The sequence below is a fragment of the Stenella coeruleoalba genome (assembly GCF_951394435.1).
Source record: "Stenella coeruleoalba genome assembly, chromosome: X".
In the NCBI taxonomy this organism is placed as follows: domain Eukaryota; kingdom Metazoa; phylum Chordata; class Mammalia; order Artiodactyla; family Delphinidae; genus Stenella; species Stenella coeruleoalba.
This window is the reverse complement of record NC_137152.1, coordinates 66,642,962-66,663,239: the sequence shown is the minus strand read 5'-3', so window position 1 is coordinate 66,663,239 and position 20,278 is coordinate 66,642,962. Positions and strand designations below refer to the sequence as shown.

At 36.9% G+C, this 20,278-nt stretch overlaps 1 protein-coding gene across 12 annotated transcripts in view; it reads left to right on the top strand.

Moving 5' to 3' along the window:
• Positions 1 to 20,278, top strand: part of HDX (highly divergent homeobox) — a 262,642-nt gene that overhangs the window by 74,143 nt on the left and 168,221 nt on the right. The window contains exon 1 of one of the 12 annotated variants that reach the window (XM_079909939.1): positions 10,941 to 11,342. The exons of the other annotated variants lie outside the window; for them this stretch is intronic. The gene's annotated coding sequence lies outside the window, so the exon portion shown is untranslated. Of the gene's footprint in view, positions 1 to 10,940; positions 11,343 to 20,278 lie in introns of those variants that run through there. 12 annotated transcript variants of the gene reach the window in all.

Genomic DNA, 20,278 nt, shown 5'->3' with positions numbered 1-20,278 from the left:
ATAGTGGCTATACCAATTCACATTCCCAACAGCAGTGCAAGAGTGTTCCCTTTTCTCCACACCCTCTCCAGCATTTATTGTTTCTAGATTTTTTGATGATGGCCATTCTGACTGGTGTGAGATTATATCTCATTGTAGTTTTGATTTGCATTTCTCTAATGATTATTGATGTTGAGCATTCTTTCATGTGTTTGTTGGCAGTCTGTATATCTTCTTTGGAGAAATATCTATTTAGGTCTTCTGCCCATTTTTGAATTGGGTTGTTTGTTTTCTTTGTTATTGAGCTTTCTTTATTGTTTATTAAAGCAAACTGACCTGGCCTGAATTTATCTTTTTTGGTCTCTGGGTTTTTTGTTTGTTTGTTTGTTTTTTAACTTGACCTTTGTATTTGAATCTTCCCAACTTTTTGCCTGCCAACTTAGATCCTAATGCTGTTTTCCCAATATTTTTTGTGTTTTCTGATGCTTATTTTCTTTAACTGAATTCTTGATTTCTGTAATCCAGTCTGGCACCTCTGGATCCAGAATTTTGCCTGCTGTCTTTTGCTACATGTCTGATACGTTTTCTCTAACTGCCTATAATTTTGGCCTCACTGTCTTGTTCTCACTATTGGACATTTTATGTGCACTTACTTTGTTTTATTCAAATGGTTTCAGACCATTGGTTCCACCTTGGCTTTGACACAGCACTTAGATCCTTTAATTCATCTTACCAGTCCTTAGCTCTTCAACTTTCATCCACTACCTAGTCCTGGAAATGACATGATTGTTAATAGTCACTTTCAAAAGATCGGGCTTCCCTGGTGGTGCAGTGGTTGAGAGTCTGCCTGCCAATGAAAGGGTCACAGGTTTGTGCCCCGGTCGGGGAATATCCCACATGCTGTGGAGCGGCTGAGCCTGTGAGCCATGGCCGCTGAGCCTGCACGTCCGGAGCCTGTGCTCCACAACGGGAGAGGCCACAACAGTGAGAGGCCTGTGTACCGCAAAAACAAACAAAAAAACCCCAAAAGATCATCAACTGTATTTGATCAAAAGTATATCATTTAGTAAATTACTGATCCATTGACCTTAGGTAATTCATTTTTTCTTCCTTATCCAGAAAAAGTGATGGTAAGATGATGTGAAAAATGAGATAGGTGTTTCCTTGTTCAATCTACTTGAAAAGTAGCCACCTCAATCCTTTATATTTTTAGTGCAGAGTGGTTTTTCAAAAGCTTGTCAAATGATTTGAGGCATTCTGGGATGGCCCACACTTCATAGTGCTAATTAAATAACTAGTCCCTTTCCTGGCAATTTATCTAGTCTACTACTAGCACTCATTACCAAATAATCACTTTGTGTATCATCTCAAAGCACATAACAGGAAAGTTATTTCCTAGAATATACCCAGGTCAGCAAGTTCACAGATAATCTATATGAAATCCATGGTCTCCTCCCACAATAAATGTCATGGAAATTTTTATGTGAGTATATTTCTGGGGAAAGTATCCATGGCTATGTCATATTAACAAAAGTATCCCTAATCCCCTAGATGGTTGAGAACCATTTTAGAATTTAAAGAAAGGCAGTTTAACCTTGATAAAGCAGTATATTTCTTTCCCCATATAAAGAAGTTTCAAGCTGCTTGTAGAAGTCAGTCAATGTAATTATGTAGGTGCCTTAGATATCTGTCAATATGCTACAAGTAAATTTCAATATGGAAATAGAGAAAAAAAGGAATCCATTTCATTGTGCCATCTAAAGAGAGATGTTTATAAGTGGACATTTTATGGATGTATGGAAAATGTTGAATTTTTTTTTTTGGTTTTGTTTTATTGTTTTTTGGTTTGGGCTTTTTTTTTTTTCCCTAGCGGTTTGCTTTGCAGAACTGCTAAAGTAGAATAACTAAGGCTCTGGCCCCTCACTTTATTCTGGCATCAGTAACATGACTAAAAGGAAAAACATTCAGAGAAATATCAGGAATATAGCTGTTGACACCTCAGAAGCAGAACTCCACGCTGCAAATGCTGATCACTCATATTTGTAGTTGTAGTTTTCCTAGATCCACTCTCAACCCCCGCTTCCATCCCATCTCTATCTCACTATTTTGTGTTTTCTCTTTAAGTCTGTGACTGCTGTACTAGAATATGAATATTTTGAGAAAAGAAATCATGTTTTAGTAAATTCTCTGTGGCTGACACATAACAGGAGCTAAATAAGTGTTTGTGGAATAAAATTGCCTCCATCATTCCCCCTCATACTTAGATCTTAATATACTGGATCCCAAACTTTTTCATACATAAGAGTTTCCTGTATGGCTTGCTAAACACTGGTTGCTGGGCCCCACTTTCAGAGTTTCTGAATCTGTATATGGGGCCCCAAAAAGTGTATTCCTAAAAGTTCCCAGGTGATGATCCAGGGAAAATATGCTCAATTTAAGTAGAAACAAACAGGAATATTAATAATATATCATATCTCAAAAACCACAGTGGAGCTCAGAAATCAGTTTCATTTTGGAAATTTGCTAGGTGAACAAATTTCATTAATACTTTTTCTATATGAGCTACCTTAATAAGTAAAGTACAAAGTAGAAATTTAGTATTCTGCAGAGGTCATTTACAGAATTATTATAGCAGAAGAGGACAGACTAATGTTTCTCAGGGGTTTTCCCCTAAACATTGTATGAGAGAATACTTTCCTCTTAATTGTACTTTGACCTGCCCCCACAGTAAGGTGTAGGAAGTTCCTTCAAGCAACATCTCTTTAACTAACCAAAATACTAAGAACAAGACTGTCATGGATAATTGAAATCCATTAAGAACCTATAAATTTATTTATTTATTTTTCTCATTCTTTTTCTATTACTCTATTGAGATATAATTCACATGCCATACAATTCACACCTTTAAGGTGTGATTGAAATTAAGCATTTCCAGTCAAAATAAGGCAACACAATGATACAGTGCCCTCATTTTTTCCTGTTTCTTATATCTTCTCTAGTCAACAAAAAATCATCATTTACAGTAAATTGAATTTCCCAGTTTTATTGCTGAATTTGCCAGGTTCCAGTAAATTGATTGTTAAGTAAAAGCAACAATGAACTGCAGGGAAATCTCGAGCATATGTGTCTGAAGAAGAATTGTTAGCTCTCATTCCAAAACTTCTTGATTAATTGAGGTGAGAAATTCCAGGCTTGTATGAGTGGCTCAAAAACCATCAGAGTGTATGATAACATCACAAACCCCAATCTTTCTAGCATTCTTCTCTGGCATTCTCAAATGTTGAGCTTCTATCCTAGATGTCTTACCTCATTGTGGTAGGTGAAACGGTGCTCTCCCAAAAGGTATGTCCACTCAGAAACTACGAAGGTGACTTTATTTGGATAAAGATTCTTTGCAGATACAATTAAGTTAAGGATCTCTAGATAAGGTCATCCTGGATTAGGATAGGCCCTAAATCCAATGACAAGTGTCCCTAGAAGAGAAGGGAAGGAGAAACACAGATAAAGGTGCTGTGAAGATAGAAGCAGATATTAGAGTGAAGTGTCTACAAGCCAAAGAACTCCAAGCATTGCCAACAACTAGCAGAAGCTAAGAGAGAGGCATGGATTCTACCTTAGAGCCTCTAGAGGGAACCAACCCTGTGGACTTGATTTAAGATTTCTGGCCTCCAAACGGTGAGGAAATTAATTTCTGTTGTTTTAAGTCACTGTGTTTGTAGTAAGTTGTTACAGCAGCCCTAGAAAACGAATACACTCAGGGTCTAAATATGGCTGTTGCACCGCAAACATGACATCCGACACCATTATATTCAATGCAGAAAGAGAAGAGGACAAGGCAGAATTTTATTTTTTATTAGTGGAACTTTACTCCCCTTTCTTCTTATTAGCCAGGTCATGTGGTCATCACTGGCTGCAAGAGAATTTAGGAAAGTGAATATTTGGCAAAAAGGAGTAACAGGAGTTTGAAAATGTAGGGGAGTGTGGGGGAGAGGGGAGGGAATTTTTAGTTATCAACAATGGCTATTGTCATTTAATGAGTGGGGACCAGAGATCCTAAAAGCCTTTTAATAAGCATCTGTTGAGACACACTGGAGATCAATTATGAGTTATTCCTGCAGGCTCAAACCTGCCTGTCCTGTTAACAAGAAACGGGAGGGAGGCGGGCAGGAGGGGAGGTGGATGGGTGGGCAACTGACAGCGACTGCTACAATGTGAGAACGGTGCACTGGGAGAACCTATACATTTAACATTGTGTTTTGATTTTTAAACTATTTCCTTCACGCTTTGAATCAAGAGAGTTTAAAAGGAGGACACTTTATTTTAATTTTCTCATCCATTTTTGGTGCACAACTTCTATTGGAGATGTCCGTAAACTCCAAAATGCCTAAAAGTTGTGCAGCAAAAAGTGAAAGAGACATAAAGAACATGAGCAATCTAGAAAAAAAAGCATTGAGCTTCTGGTTAATGACATCAGCTTGATCAGAGAAATTAACCTAATTTGAAATAGCTTAGAAATTAGTTTTTTTTAACCTACCAAGCTATATTGTTTAGAGCTGTGTTCTGGACTTATACAGGAAGGTTTCACCTGTATCAATAAATAGTTGCTTTGGTTAAAATGAATAGGTAAATGAATTGCTTACTAGTGGGAAAAGTTTAAACAGGGAAAATGAAAGTTGAAAGCACTTCCTTTGGTGTATGCAGCCCTATACTGACCCAAAATACACTGTGAAATGTTTTATTTAGATTCTACCTACTGAAGAATAGTAAATTTTTTGCCTTTTATTAGTGGAATTCCAACCTGGAAATTTCCTCCCATTCAACTCCACTAAACCAAATCCTAAGAAACCAAATCCACTTCTACCTTTAAGGCATTTTCTTAATTCCTATATGACATGATGCAGAAGTCAGTAAAGTCTATGTTGGAATGAACTTTAGTAGTCACTCAATATAATTAAGGCTTCATTAATTGATTGATATTCATTATTTGTGTACATTCCCAATGATTGAGGCCTTTTGACTTTACAAAGCAGTCCCTATCATTTTTGAATGCTTGAATGTAAGCTGAAACTTGTCTCCCTGTTAGTTGTCTGTTTTGGCCTTGGTTTTGCCTTCTGGAGAACCACACAATAAATCACATGTGTTTTTCCCCAGTAGTCTTTCAAATATTTGAAGATAGTTATATTCTCTCCAGATCTTCCCCTTTTTAAATTAAGCAACCTCAGTTCCTGGAGCCTTGCCTCATATCATATATTTTTTAGGTGCCCCATCATTCCTAATTGCTCTTCTCTATATGGAGCTGTTTGTGAATGTTTCTTTTAAAATGAGGGGCAATCAACTGAAAAGAGCAAATGTGTCTGATCAAGGTAGAGGATAGTAGAACTTCCTTGTTTTAGATACTTTTTCTTAATGCAGTTTGTCTCAATTATCTTGCTTAACATCTATGGTATACTAGCTCATATTGAATTTATAACATTTTGAAATAAATTATTTCCCACCTTAGGTATTTATTGCCCATCCTGTACTTCTGCAACTGATTTTTGTAAACATAAATGTAAGACCTACTGTTGGGCCCTGCCAAACTTATTCTTGTTCCATTTGTATGTTGAGTCTTTTGAGATCTTTGAAATCTTGGTTAATATATATGCTTTAATTATTCCTCCCAGATTGTTTTCATCTAAAAATTCAATAAACATGGATTTAATTAATATATTGTGAACAGGGTAGGTACATATTCCTAAGCCATGATACTAGAAACATCTCTGACTTCTGAATATTTGTTACTCTAGCATAGATTATACCATACAATCTATGCTTTCTTATATCCATTCACTGAATAAAAAAGGCTCATTGAGTGCCTACTACATGCCAGGTATGGTTCTGGATACTGGAGCTATAACAGTAAATAAAAAAGATAAAATCACTACCCCTTTGGGGAAAAGCAAAATGAGCAAGTAAGCAAATTATATGATTTCCTACAGTGGTATAAGAAAAATAAAGCACAGCAGGAGGATAGAGGAGATAGAGAGTGATTTGAGGATGCTATTTTATTTATTTATCTATTTTTAACATCTTTATTGGAGTATAATTGCTTTACAATGGTGTGCTAGTTTCTGCTTTATAACAAAGTAAATCAGCTATACATATACATATATCCCCATATCCCCTCCCTCTTGTGTCTCCCTCCAACCCCTCTAGGTAGACACAAAACACCAAGCTGATCTCCCTGTGCTATGTGGCTGCTTCCCACTAGCTATCTATTTTACTTTTGGTAGTGTATACATGTCCATGCCACTCTCTCACTTCATCCCAGCTTACACTTCACTCTCCCCATGTCCTCAAGTCCATTCTCTACATCTGCGTCTTTATTCCTGTCCTGCCCCTAGGTTCTTCAGAACCTTTTTTTTTTTTTAGATTGCATATATATGTGTTAGCATACAGTATTTGTTTTTCTCTTTCTGACTTACTTCACTCCGTATGACAGACTCTAGGTCCATCCACCTCACTACAAGTAACTCAATTTCATTTCTTTTTATGGCTGAGTGATATTCCATTGTATATATGTACCACTTCTTCTTTATCCGTTCATCGGTTGATGGCACTTAGGTTGCTTCCATGTCCTGGCTATTGTAAACAGAGCTGCAATGGACATTGTGGTACATGACTCTTTTTGAATTATGGTTTTCTCAGGGTATATGCCCAGTAGTGGGATTGCTGGGTTGTATGGTAGTTGTATTTGTAGTTTTTTAAGGAACCTCCATACTGTTCTCCATAGTGGCTGTATCAATTTACATTCCCACCAACAGTGCAAGAGGGTTCCCTTTTCTCCACACCCTCTCCAGCATTTATTGTTTCTAGAGTTTTTGATGATGGCTATTCTGACTGGTGTGAGATGATACCTCATTGTAGTTTTGATTTGCATTTCTCTAATGATTAGTGATGTTGTGTATCCTTTCATGTGTTTGTTGGCAATCTGTATATCTTCTTTGGAGAAATGTCTATTTAGGGCTTCTGCCCATTTTTGGATAGGGTTGTTTGTTTTTTTGGTGTTGAGCTGCATGAGCTGCTTGAAATTTGGAGATTAATCATTTGTCAGTTGCTTCATTTGAAAATATTTTCTCCCATTCTGAGGGCTGTCTTTTCATCTCATTTATGGTTTCCTTTGCTGTGTAAAAGCTTTTAAGTTTCATTAGGTCCCATTTGTTGATTTTTGTTTTTATTTCCATTTCTCTAGGAGGTGGGTCAAAAAGTATCTTTCTGTGAGTTATGTCATAGAGGGGATGCCATTTTAAATAGATTGGTCCCTGACGACACATCTGAGGAGGTAAATTTTAGAAGACAATCTGAGTGGAGAAGTGTGCTATGTGGAGATCTGAGAAAAGAGTTTTCAAAGAAGGCACAAGTGTAACATCTATAAAGAGGGAACAGGCTTTCCAGAAAGAGGGGAGTGGAGTAAAGGCAAAGACCAGTGTAACATAGTGAACTAGGGCAGAAAAAAATGGTGGAAAATAACCATAACAAGGATTTAGAACTTTATCGTTAATCTAATGGGAAGCATTTGGAGAGCTTTAATCTGGGGAACGATATGATCTGATTCAACTTTGTGAAGACTATTTTAACTGATGATAAAAATAAGTATCAATATTAAAGAAGGACAATATAAGATGATAAGAAATCATGTACGATGCTTTTGTGTTGGTTCGATCTAGAAGTGACTGGTGTAGTAGTAATGGTGGAAGTGAGGAGTGCTCATCTTTGGAGCGTATTTTTGAAGATACAGCGTACTGGTGGCTTGAATATGGAGTGTGAAGGGAAAAGAAGAATGATCAATAGATGAATTTAATTACCTCTTTTTGTACTCTGGTTTCATATATGTCTTCTCGTCATTTGGGCTATAAATTTTTCAAGGGTAGGGAAGCTGCCCTTCTTTTTCTCTCAGATCACCTCAGTTCAAGGTATGCAGTAGGTACTTAATGAATATGTTAAACCATCATAGGTTGGTCATCTCTGAATTCTCCACTTTCACCCTTATCATTCCTTCTTTGAAATGTCTCAACTTCAATTATTTCTCTTTATTTATGCTCTTAACATCCTGATCTCACCCCAAGTCATCTAGAACCTAGATTACTACTACAGTTATCTAACAGACCTCTCTCACTACAGCCTATCCCCAATCTGATTCAAACTGCAAATTGATGACTGACCGACCACTTGAAAAATTTTCTTTCAGTCATTCGTTCAAAAAGTGCTTACTGATTTCTCTACTTTGTGTCCAGGACTCTTCTAGATGCCAGGTATATAATAATAAAACAGACAGAAAAGCCCACTTTCATGGACCTTACATTTTCAATAACTAAAAATATAGAGTATATTAGTAATAAGTGTTATAAGGAAATATTAAAAGTGAAGGGGTATAGATATGTATAGGGAGTGTTGAGAGGATCACAATTTGAAATATGGTTACTGTGCAACCTCCTTAAATTTTAAAGAAGTTACTTTTTAATCTGCAAACCATAAATGCTGGAGAGGGTGTGGAGAAAAGGGAACCCTCTTTCACTGTTGGTGGGAATGTAAGTTGATACAGCCACTATGGAGAACAGTATAGAGTTTCCTTAAAAAACTAAAAATAGAACTACCATGCGACCCAGCAATCCCACTACTGGTCATACAGCCTGAGAACACCATAATTCAAAAAGAGTCATGTACCACAATGTTCATTGCAGCTCTATTTACGATTGCCAGGACATGGAAGCAATCTACGTGTCCATCGACAGATGAATGGGTGAAGAAGATGTGGCACATATATACAATGGAATATTACTCAGCTATAAAAGGAAATGAAATTGAGTTATTTGTAGTGAGGTGGATGGACCTAGAGTCTGTCATACAGAGTGAAGTAAGTCAGAAAGAGGAAAACAAATACCATATGCTAACACACACATATATATAGAATCTAAAAAAAAAAAGAAAGTGGTTCTGAAGAACCTAGGGACAGGACAGGAATAAAGACGCAGATGTAGAGAATGGACTTGAGGACATGGGGAGGGTGAAGTCTAAGCTGGGACCAAGTGAGAGAGTGGCATGGACTTATATATACTACCAAATGTAAAATAGACAGCTAGTGGGAAGCAGCCACATAGCACAGGGAGAGCAGCTTAGTGCTTTGTGACCACCTGGAGGGGTGGGATAGGGAGGGAGGGTGGGAGACGCAAGAGGGAAGAGATGGGGGTATATGTATATGTATAGCTAATTCACTTTGTTATGAAGCAGAAACTAACACACCATTGTAAAGCAATTATTCTCTGATAAAGGTGTTTTAAAAAATTTTTTTAAAGATATAAATGGTCTGCAAAAAGATCAGCTGTGCTATTCTTTGGAATGGCATCCTTTCCTTCAGAAGAATTCAGGAAAAGAATAAAAATTAGCTGGTCAGTGAATTAAATCCATAGGATTGATTTCATAAGCATGGGGTTTGTATGAAAATATATCCAAGAGGTTTTCTCTTGTAACAATTTGACACTATAAACAGTTAGTTAAGACAAAAAGAATCAGCTAGAATATTATTTTCTCATGTGGGAAAAACATATCTGTTACTTGTTATTTAAGATATTTCCAATGAGTTGTATTTTCCTATTTGTCCTCTGGGGCATCAACAAGCTTATTTCCTCAGTATGTTAAGACTGTCAAAAAAAAGGAGCCATTCTGGGAACATTAAAAAAAAAAAAATAAAGAAGTTACTTTTTAAAGAAGTTACGTAAAATTAATATACTTTAAAGAGGTTACATTTGAGGAGAGATGTGAATCAAATGAAGAACTGCGTCCTACAAAGTTCAGAGGGAGCAATAGTGCAAGGGCCCTGATGTGGTCATGAATTTAACTTGTTTGAGAAATGGAGAAAAGGCTGGTGTGATTGGAAAGTTAGTTAGTGGCAGAGTGGCAGGAAGTGAGGTGAGAGAGATGGGAAGGGGCTAATTTGTATTTTGTAGTATATGTGAGTGGAAGCCATTGAATAATCTGGAGCTGGGCATGATCTGACTTTTGTTTAAAAAAAACACTCAAGCTGCTCTATAAATAATCGACTAGAGAGTTCTGATGTACCCTGCCCTAAGGCCTTTGGTGGCTTTTAAAAAAATCAAAGTTCTCTGCCTACTTTCAAAGGCTTTTAGTATCAGTCTGTCCTATCTCCCACTAGTCCTCAACATACACCCTCTATTCGTTAGGCTGATTTCATCATGGACCTCCTCACAGTTTATATATATATATATATATATATATATATATATATATATATACTTTTGCCCATTTCTTCCCCTTTAAGACAGTGTTTTCCATCCTCTCTTATCCACCATTCAAGAAATAGCTCAAATTTCAATTACAACATACAATGTTTCCCAACTCTCCTCACCTCACTGATATTTTCAGTCATTAACGATGTAACTCTTGTCTGTAGTTCATGACTACATGACTGAGCACATGATCATGTACTTTATTATATTGTTGTGAAAGTTTAATGTGTGCTAGTCACATCTTCCGAATGATATTATAAGTTCTATAATAGCAGAGGACCAATGAATTCTACATCTCTCATGGCATCCAGCATATTTTGGGAGTGTATCAAGTGTGTTAACTGATGTAACATATGGCTTGAGAGGTTTTTTCCCGTAATGGTGTAATGGTGATTACTCAAGTAACTTCCAGCAGAACAGATATTAAGGTTAGGTGAACAGAAGCAATAATTTAAATTTCTTCAGTCGCCAGAGTCAACTGGAGACAAAAAACAGTACACTCACTCTTATCGACAAATTCTAAAGGCTCAGTGGACACCTTCTTGATTTCAGTAACACTGAATATACATTTGTCAATTGAACACTGACAACAAAAAAACTATATTTCTGTATGTTATCATCTGATTTTGGCAGCGTGCAACAATTCTGCTGCAAGCGAATCTCAAGTCGGAAGACCAGGCAGCACCTGCTGAAATGGCTGGCATATAACTACTATAGTCACAGGGATGCTGGGCGTTCACTTCTACTCAGGAAGGGAGAGGTACAGAGAGGCCTGGCTTTGGATGCAGCTGATATGTGCTGGGAAGAGGCAGCCCCACTGCAGGCAGCTATTTCTCCTCCCCCCTCCCCACTCTTGGGTTCTGGGCTGAGGCCAGGGACTGTCCGGAGCTGATCTCGGCTCCCATTGGCCGCTGTCTTTTGTGACGTCACGATCATGATGAGAATTGATGATCGGACACGCTGATTTCATTGTCTGAGGAGGCAGTGGAGACCCAGGAAAAATCTCGCTGAATACGCCTGCCCCAGCCCTGGCTTGATCTGGGATCCTCTGATCCCTCCCGTCACTGCACCACGCCCGAGGTAAGCACCCAGCATGGGTAGGTGTGAAGGGCGAAGGAGGGCGAGCAAGGCACCGATCTAATGCTCTGCCCAGTGGGGGGCACGGAGGTTCAGAGGCCTAAAGAGGCTGCCAACAAACTGGTGCGGCTTTGGGGGAGCCAACTGCCTCTATCCTCCGAGTGAAGCCTGGCGGCAGCGTGAGATTAAAAACGAGATGAGGATAGGGATACAGTAGACACTGGCAGAGAACGAAGGACCTTGCTCCGAGAGAGTGCGACGTTTGGGACGCGCTTCTGGCCCCTGAGTAGGAGAAAGTGGCGCCTCTGCCTCCGAAGAAAGGAGGGGGAGTGAATTCTAACACTTCTAGATTTCACTGGACTGCAGATTTCTCACAGCCCTGCTCAAACGCGCTGGAGGTGCTGCGCCTGCGCAATAACAACCTCTGCGGGGAGGTGGGGGTGGTAGGGCGGAGTTCGTGGCAAGGAGTACAGGCGTGGAGTTTGCGTTTGCGCATGCGCCTTTTCCGTTTCGCTAGAGGGGGTTGGGCTGAGGTCTGTCTGGGCAGAATATGCGAAGGGTTGGTAAGTTGGCCTTGTGATGTTTCAAGCGCTAGTTGATGGAAAGAATCTGCCAGTTACTTTGAATCTGGCCTAATGAGCATATGCAGCCCCAGAGGGGGCCTGAAAAATGTAAGAAGGCAAATTCTTAATCTACAGTTATCAGGTTTAGAATAATGGAAAGAAGTCAGGAGTTTGGAATAGAAATTACTGAGATGAAAAACCATTTGGAGAATAGAAACATTAATTATTCAAGTGAATCCAACTTTTAGTCTTCAAGGAACTCTGATTTGGCGTGCCGCTCAGTGATTTTTGAAACAAATTCTTTGGAGAGACTCAGAGTAAGAAATTTTCCTTTCTTGTCTTTTTTTTTTTTTTTTTTTTCCTTCTTGGAAAGGTTTCTTTTAAAGCTTTGGTCTCGGTTTCAGGTTTGGCGCTAAGTCCTTCCTTCTTCCTCTGTGTCTCTGTTAGAACCACCAAGGTCAAATCCTATTTTGAGAGATCCTGTATGACTCCCCTTCATTGGGAGGGGCTATATCACTCGGCAACCATGAGGAACATCCTGCCTGTCTGTCCTTGGTGGAGAAATTGTATAGTAGTGTTAATACTTCTGCTCCACTGTCTGATCATGAACTCCTATTTTACAGAGGAATCTGGATTTTTCTCCATTTCTCATAGTTAAGGGATTATCAAGTTCTGGTGAGTTTTCCTTTGAAAGCCTCTCCTACCATTTTTCCCTTATTTTACAGTCTAGACTCTCATTACCACCCATCCAGTCATTCCAGGAGCCTCCTAGCCAGCCTTCTAATTCATCCTGTCAGACTAACGGCTTGATCACTTCCTTCATCAAGTCATTTTTCTCCACCAAAATACTATTGGCTTCTTATTTTCTATTGTTCCAAGCCCAGTTACACTTGGATTGCAAAGAGCTTTGTAATCTGACTTTATTATACCACAGGAACCTTATCTTAGTTTATTTCTCAGTGCACAACTCTCCCTAATGTCGCCAGAACAATCTACCTCCAGAGCTTTGCTCCTTGTATCACTACCACTCCCTTCACCTAAGATGCACTCTCTTTGCCTATTCACGTCTTACCCACTTTGGAAGCTCAACTTAAGTTGCACCTCTCTGTAAGTACCTTCCAAGTCTAATCCAACCATTATTAAGCTCACCTTTTCTAGAACTCCTACATCAGTTCTTATATTTGTCACTTTCTTATAGCCTGCCTTATACTGTCTTCTTATTTTTAAATTTTATTGTGTGTGTGTGTGTATGTATGTGTGTGTTAGACTAGACTCCTCAACTGGATTTTAAACCTGTTCTTAAGAGTTGGGACCATACCATCTACTATATACTTCTTTATCCAAAGCATCTGGATGACTATTTGAAATATCTACAGCTATATATGGTCTTTGTTTTCCAATTTCTTGGGAAACAAAGTAATACAGTTATCGAAAGAACTGTATATATGTTAAAAATTATTCATCATTAGTCAAGCAAGGGACCCTTCAGTGACTGAATAAACCTCAATATGATTCAAAGAAAATGCAATACAGAAAAACAGACATCTCTATATATTGGGTAGCCTGCAAATATGTTCTGTCCTGATAAATAAGACCAAGAGAACATTATCCCAGAAGTGGTTCTGTGTGTAATTTTCTCAGTTTGAAAAATACTAAGACATTTTCCATTGTCTATATTTCTCTTTGATAACATTTCATTATGCATCTTCTCTTAAATCCACTAATTATTCACTCTTTTTATTACAGGATGTCTTGTGTTTGCTGGTTTACATTGACTGTCACTGATAGTTTTCATCTTGAATCAGAGCTAATCATTGTGATGGCTGCCATAATTGCTATTTTATAATATATCAGTTGTCACTTCCCTACCCCTTGGGCTTCAAACTGCATTGTTCCATGGAGCTCAGTTTTATTTGAAAGAAAGTGAATGTGGTTTAATACAGAGGCTTTCTACAGATTTCACTTGGACTGCTGCTTCACTTTGAGCCACCATCCCAATATCCCATCAATGTTTGAGGTTTAGGAACATGGATGAAAAGCAGTCCAAAAGGGTATTATATTCTGTAAATTTGAAAGCTATTGTCATAGCCTATTGTAAGTAAACTATGAATATTTTAAATATATATATTTAATTAATTCTGCTTTTAAAATTGTATTCCCAGAGGGAATTATATTTTTATGTAGTGTAATCCCCAACAAGGTAAAAATATTTGAATTGTTGATTTTGATTTTACAGTGGAGTCAGTTAGCTAAACATGAAATTGGTGGTGTCTTATACTTGCACTGAGTACACTCTATCTAGGCATAGTGATTTGGAAGTAAACAGTGAAAATTCTAGAGACATATATTCTGCATACAAAGGGGACTGGAGAGGCTAGTGTATTCAGATACTGTCACTGACTGAGACCTTTCTAGACTGCATAAAATTTCAAGACAATAAACTGAAACTTGTCTGTGCAAATGGAATCATCCTTGTGCCAACTAGTAGCAAAATTGCCTGGATTAACCAGAGATCTAAGTACATGGCAACTGAACAATTGGCATTATATTGTCAATCAAATACTATACATCTGACATCTGTAAAGAAATCTACAACAGCAGAGCTGTCTTACCTTCTTGATCTCCTGTTGTTTTACATGAGACTTATGTCCAATTGGGTTGATCCTTAGAATCTTTAAATGTGTTATTTGTTAGAGTGGCAAAAATTGAGGAAAACATTTTCTTAGCCTCTCTTCCCTTGGGATTGGGGGAAATTTATTTTATGGTTCTTAAAACAGCCATGGAAACATGTGACTTACATGCCCTGGGTAGGCACTTTTCTCAGGTAGACAAGCATGGTGCTTGTCCAGGGTCATACAAGTAGTAAGTGGCAGAGCCAGTACTTCAAAGCAAGTGTCATTCTAGAGGCTTCATTCTTAACTACTAGGTTATAGGCTGGAGAGCTAGAATGAGGCCCTTCTTCATTTGTTTTCAAAAATTGTGTTTGTCTGTGTGTAAAATTTCTCCCTGACTTACTCTCTTTATGAGTCTGTAATGCCTATGACATTTTCCTTTCTCAGTGGAAATGAAAATTTTGAACAGATAGAATGACTTTTAAGAGAAAGGGATCCTTGTTTTGACTCCAGTGCCTTCGGTGGCAGAAGGCTTGTAGACCCATACACTACTTTTTCTATTGTCAAGTACCAAGCAATGGTGAAAGTGTTTCTTCATTGGGTTTTGTGAAAGGATAGATCATAACTTTTCTCCAACACTAATATATTGCTTTAATATATTTCTTTATATATTATACTTTCTTACTTGGTTAGCTTGGTCTACCTACAGTGTGCTTCATGGATGAAATAGCTATGCCATTTAGGAAAGTAATTATCCCAGACCCATTCTCCAAATAGCTTTGCCCTTTCATAGACCAATCATTTATTGTGTTGAAATCTCCTCAACAGAGAAACAATTGGAAGAGATCTGAGGAATTGTAAAATGTGGAAGAAGAAATATATTCTACATTAATGGGAAGTATTACATTAGGTATAGAATGCTCAGACTTTACTCATCCCCACTATTCTAAGACAACATGAAGTTATTTTTGAATATGTATGTAAGTTATTAAAATAATCAGTCAAGCATTTTAATTAGAACCTAGAGGCTCACTTTTATCACCAATGAATGCTTAAGAGATGCTAAAGGTCATTTTTGTTTTTGTTTCTCCCTTTTTGCAATTAGTAGTACTTAATGTAGAGAAAGACTACTTTTGAACTCAGTATTGGTTGTGATTTGGAGCCAGTTTACTTATCTGGTAGGGTTTGGTGCATCTGTGTCTATTAAATCCTTGCAATTCAAAGTGTGTTCCATGGAGTAGCAGTATGGGCATCACCTGGCGACTTCTTAGAAACTGCAGAATCTCTGGCTCCACCCAAGACCTACTGAATCAGAATCTGCATTTTAATAAGATCCCTGGGTGATTCATATGCACATAAGAGTCTGAGAAACACTGATACAAAGTGAAATATGAATTCTTGTACAACTTAAAATTTTTAAGAGCTGGTAGTTATAGAAATCTCTGAATTTCCTTTTGTCCATTTTCACATGTGTAAAGTAATATGTAATCAAAGTATTATCTGGCTAATATACATCAGTTTTGCTCCATTCTGGAGTCAACGTTGTCTCTTTGAGAAGATAGCTACACCTATGTGATGGGTAAAATTGTTAAGAGTGACTGAACCCACTTATTTTGTTGATAGTAATGACCTTACCATTAAAATGATATTTATCCTAATTACTTGACATGTCAACAGTGTTACAGAAGAGTATAGATTTATTGGGGTCACTGTTGCTAATACCTTCAAGAGGAACTGTATTAGTTTTCTATTTGCTCCTGTAATAAATTACCACAAACACATGGCTTTAAACAACACATGTATTATGTTACAGTTCTGGTGGTTAGAGATCTGAAAGAGGTCTCACAGGGTGAAAATCAAAGTGTCTTCAGGGCTTTCCTTTCTGGAAGCTCTAGGGAAGAATCTGTTTCCTTTTCTAGCTTCTAGAGGCTATCCACATTCCTTGGCATGTGGCCCTCTTTCATCTTCAAAGTCAGCAATGTCTGATCACATCTTTCACATTGCATCACTGTGACACTTACTCTTCTGCCTCCATCTTCCACATTTAAAGATAATTGTGATTACACTGGGCGCACTAAAATAATCTAGGATAATCTCTTTATTTTAAGGTCAACTGATTAGCAGCCTTAATTCCTCCTTCAACCTTCATTCACTTTTCCCGTGGACTCTAACATATTCACAGGTTCTAGGAATGAGGATATAGATACCTCGGGGTGCAGCGGGGTAAGGGTCAGCACAGGAATTGATGGCCTTTTTGGCTGATAAAGGAAGCCAGCCTCTAATCTTGTTATTGGGATAAGTAATTGGTTAGTGTTCAGGGAGAATGCCATCTAAACATGAAGATGGCCACTTACAAGAGAGGCCTACAACCCATCCTTCCCTCATTGTCCTCAGAAGGAACCAACCCTACCAACACCTTGATCTCAGACTTCTAGTCTTTAGAACTGCAAGACAATAAATTTCTGTTTAAGCCACCATGTTTTTGGTACTTTGTTATAGCAGCTGTAGCAAACTAATATAGTCAGGGTAGTCCTTTAGTTGATATTTAAGTTGATATCATCCTCAAAAGCACTTATTTATTAAGTTTGTGTTCTTTAATAGTCTAGGTGTTGGATAAAGTGAATTAGGCATCAAAGAGTTTATAATACACATTAGACATTTTTCATAAAACAAGTTCTGAAATACATCACATCTCTGGCCCTCAGTTTATTCAACTGTGAAATGAAGGCATGATCTTCATAATACCTAAGGATATCCCTAGCTTTAAAATTCTATGATTTTATTTATTAATTAAATTTTAAGAAGTTATTAAATCCATATATTAATAAAAAGTATTAAGTACAGGCAAAATTGTGTTAATGTTCTCTTCAGGAAACAGTATTTTAATAACTACCATCCCTGCCATTCATCACCCACTTCCTAACCTTCAACTTTAAAAAGAAGTAATAAAGATATTATTGAGAAACACCTTTGTTCTTTTGACTCTCTTGACTCCTTTGAAATTGGTTTAAGACTTAGGTTCAGAACACAGTAAATTAATAGCTCTCTATATGCAAATATATGCTTAATAAATAAAATTTTAAGTGACTAAATTAAAATATCTTTGGTAATTCACTTATATATTGGCTGCTTTTGAGAGCAGTGACTTGGAGAAGAAAGGGTTATTTTGCAAAAAGTGTTTCTCCGACTTCTCACTACTGCAAAGTATATTGAAGCAATATGTGTTCTGACAATTCACAAGTGAAGCTATTGTTTCCAAATAGCCTTGAGAATATTTTTGCAAATGGTTATCTGGTTACCTGAATTAAATATTAGTGGTAAAATAACAATTGCTGAATATGGTCATGATTAAACCTTGGCTAGTATAGTCCATGTGTTCAGATCTGGTCTGATTAACACCAGTGAATAGCATTGTGACGAAATACACAGAAGCACATTTGTTATGTAACAATATCTCATTTTGTGCTCATATCCAAGTGAAACACATGACTAGGCAGGAGAAATGCAGTGCTGGCAAAAACATTAGAGGTCACTGTTTATCCCATTCTTCAAACATATATACATCTATGATTTGGTAATAACGTATGTTTTCTATCTTAATGTCATAGGCTTAACATAGGGTGGTGTCTCTAAAAATTGAGGTCTGCAGACCCCTAGGGGTCCAAGGACGTGTTCTCAGAGGTCTGCAAGTTTTATGAAAATTTTTAAATTTGAGGGTTTTATTTCACTGATAACCTTGAAAAGAAAACCTCACAATCTGCATGTGTTCACTTACACACAGAGCCTTTCCTCCAGGTATAATGATAAAACTTCTCTTTTATAGTCATAAATCACAATTAAAATACATTTGATGGAATGAGTTGAGTACCTTAAGGCAGAGTTCCTCAGACAGAGACCCAAAGGTGGATTTGGACAATATAGGAAAGATTTTGTTTTTGATTTTGTTTTCTTCTTTTAAAGGAAGAAGAAAGATAAGACTTTACCTATGACTATCAGATTTTAGTTGCAATCCATGAGGCTTTTAAACCATTAAGCAGTACTTAGTCTATTAAAATTATTTGTAGGGATAAATTTATGCTTCCACTATTTGATGAATTAGATATGTGTGTGTGTTGGTTCAACACTATACATGTGTGTAATTATATACTGTTACCTACTTACCACCAGATGGGGTGCTTTGAGAAATCTTTGTCCAACCCCCAAAGAACAGGATGTATACTTTTTCCCCAAAAATTTTTGCAATAAAATCAGGAATGGAAAGTATGAGAGTCAAACAGTCCATCTCTTTGCTTCTAGGTAAAACTACCCTTAAATCTTAACATATACTATGTAAATCTAACTCATAAAACACCAAAAGAATATCTAGTTTAAGTGAATAAATATGGCTTTAACATTTTAAAAACAAATTTTAGTTACCAATGGAAATTCTTGCTGGGAGTGAGAGAAGAGGTAGGATAGAGTAGGAGAGAGTTGTGTGGATGATAGAAAAAATTAAGAGAGAACAAATAAGGATAAATTCACAGTATGGTGAAATTAAAGAGACATATTATTTTGATATAATGAGTAATTTATTAACAATCACTTTTGCAATGTACAGCTATGAGAAATTTTATAAAGCTACCCTCAATAGTAAATTAAAATGCAACCTATATTTAAAGGTATTAGAATGTTAATTGCAGGATGTTAGGAGTCAGTGCTTATGGCAGTGGAATCACTATCATGAACTAGTGAAAGATAGAAATGATTTGCTTGCATGATTTGCTTGGGGCTAGAAATGTAAAACAGAAATAGAATTCAGTCACAAATATATATGGATCAAGGTAGTATTTAACTCATCAGGAGATGCTATATATCACTGGTCATTAATTGTCATTTATTCTGTTTGAGTGTATGCATGTGGGATTGTATGAAAGCAGAGCTAAAGACAACAGGAAATCAATTATCCGATTGAGGCCCTGTTTATGCTTCTGTTGTCCAACTGATTATCTGTTTGAAGTTGATCTTTCTTATTTTGTTATGAGTTTTGACATCTGAGTGTTTGATAAGGTATTTGTAGTTTAAAGGTATTTTATTATTTTAACATTACCACTTTGTGATAAAAGCAAGTGTCATTAAAAGCTAACAAATTATTATAATTGATGAAAAAATCTGAGATTAGTATATCTACTTGCCAGTGATTGTTTTTGAACAAACATTCATCATCTTTGAATTTAGACATTAGACATGTGGCTATAGAGATATATGTCACTGTAGATATATCTTTTCATCTATTTATATGAAAACTTTATACATAATATTATCTTGGAATTTGTGCCCCTGTCATTATGAATATATATTTAGCTTTCATGTAGCTGGAAAATATGAACGTTAATTATATAGAATTCTTAAGTGTTTTTTAAAGTGAGGTCAGTGTACAATTTCTTTGTGCCCTGAGAAAGTTTTCTGGGTTGTAGTTAAAATTTCCTGTTTCATGTTTCCACCTAAGTGATAGAGGCCAATTATACCTCAAAAATGGAAGATAAGAGATGTGTGCAATGCATTTCAGTAGTTATAGCCCAATGAACAAATAATGAATATCCTTTTATAGTATTTGAATAGATGCAATGCCTGTTACTTGACTTCATGCTTAGAAGATGTTGAAATTTATTTTTTGCAATATCTGCAAATTCTGTCAAGTTCATTATAAAATAACTAAATAGAGCTGCTGTTTGTAAAGATGAGGATCATTAAATGTAAATGATACATTAAAGTGACAGCTTCTGAA